The sequence below is a fragment of the Neomonachus schauinslandi genome, chromosome 9 (genome assembly GCF_002201575.2).
Source record: "Neomonachus schauinslandi chromosome 9, ASM220157v2, whole genome shotgun sequence".
Classification (NCBI taxonomy): Eukaryota; Metazoa; Chordata; class Mammalia; order Carnivora; family Phocidae; genus Neomonachus; species Neomonachus schauinslandi.
In genome coordinates, this window is record NC_058411.1 from 119,810,214 (window position 1) to 119,811,301 (window position 1,088).

The following is a 1,088-nucleotide window of genomic DNA, read 5'->3' on the forward strand; positions in this document are numbered from 1 at the left end:
GTGCTGGTGGTGCCTGCGACAGTGTGACCGAGGGGAAGCTGTCCCTCACTCCTACCTTACCTGGGGGAGACAATGTGCTGGACCTCAGTTTCGATGAGAACGACGGTAGGGAGTTCTCACTCATTTTGTTCAGCTTTTCCAAGGAATGCACAATGAGGGAGTCATCATCGATCCAAGCACATTCTGGGCCTCCTGGCACATCGAACAAGGCCGGCTGGGCCCGGCTCAGAGGTTTGAGCCGATGGCCTCAGTGCCCACCACCAGCCTCGACCCTCGGGGGGGGGGGTGGGCACCCTACCCCCTCCTTGTCCAGAGCCAAGCCACTGAGCAAGAGGAACGCTCCATCCTCTCTTGAAGCCAGACCCCGCACGTCATCAGGCACATGCGGATTGGCAGGCTCTCAGGTGGGCGAAGGAAATCCTACAGCCAACGTCTCCGCCTGAGACGATGGAAGGCTTACCGTCTTTGCATTGCATCCACAGGGTGCCCACCCTGGGCTGCATAAGACTTCTTCCGGCCAGCCGCCCAACCTCCGTGCATCCAAGGACAGGAAACCCTTCTTCTCTGGGCCAACAGCGAGCCCGGCATGGACACCGAACCTGAGAAGTGGGGACAAAGGGCACACACATGTGACAAAAGGATCCAGGTGCTCAGGTCGCCACACCACTCAGAATGAATCCGGGGCGCAGCCTTGCCTCTGCCTGTCCTGTCCCTCTGTCCCACAGGTAGGGCTGGGTGTAGTTGGGCAAGAGGCCCCATGGGCAAGTCTGCACGGCCAGGGACGTGAGAGTCTGTGTGGCGGTGGAAGTCAGTGTGGCAGTGTGTGTGTGTGTGTGTCTTTGTGTGTGTGTGTCTTTGTGTGTGTGTGTGTGTGTGTGTGTGTGGAATGGGCATTTGGGTGGGTGTTGCCATGGGCTTGATTCTTTGTGTAGTTTGTGTGTGTTTTGTGTGTACATGTGTGTATGTTGTGGGTTGGGTCTGTGCTTATCTGGTGGACGGTGGGCATGGGTGTCGGTGGTCATGGTGGATGATCCTTTTAATGTATTGCTGGATCCTATTAGCTAGGAATTTGTTGAGGATTTTGGAAT

General features: G+C 56.6%; 1 non-coding gene across 1 annotated transcript; it reads right to left on the reverse strand.

Annotated features, from left to right (window-relative positions):
- Positions 1-79: 79 nt before the first annotated feature.
- LOC123325864 lies at positions 80-174 on the reverse strand. The gene has a single exon (XR_006540704.1). It is a non-coding gene; the product is annotated as a small nucleolar RNA SNORD116 (small nucleolar RNA).
- Between the last annotated feature and the right edge of the window lie 914 nt (positions 175-1,088).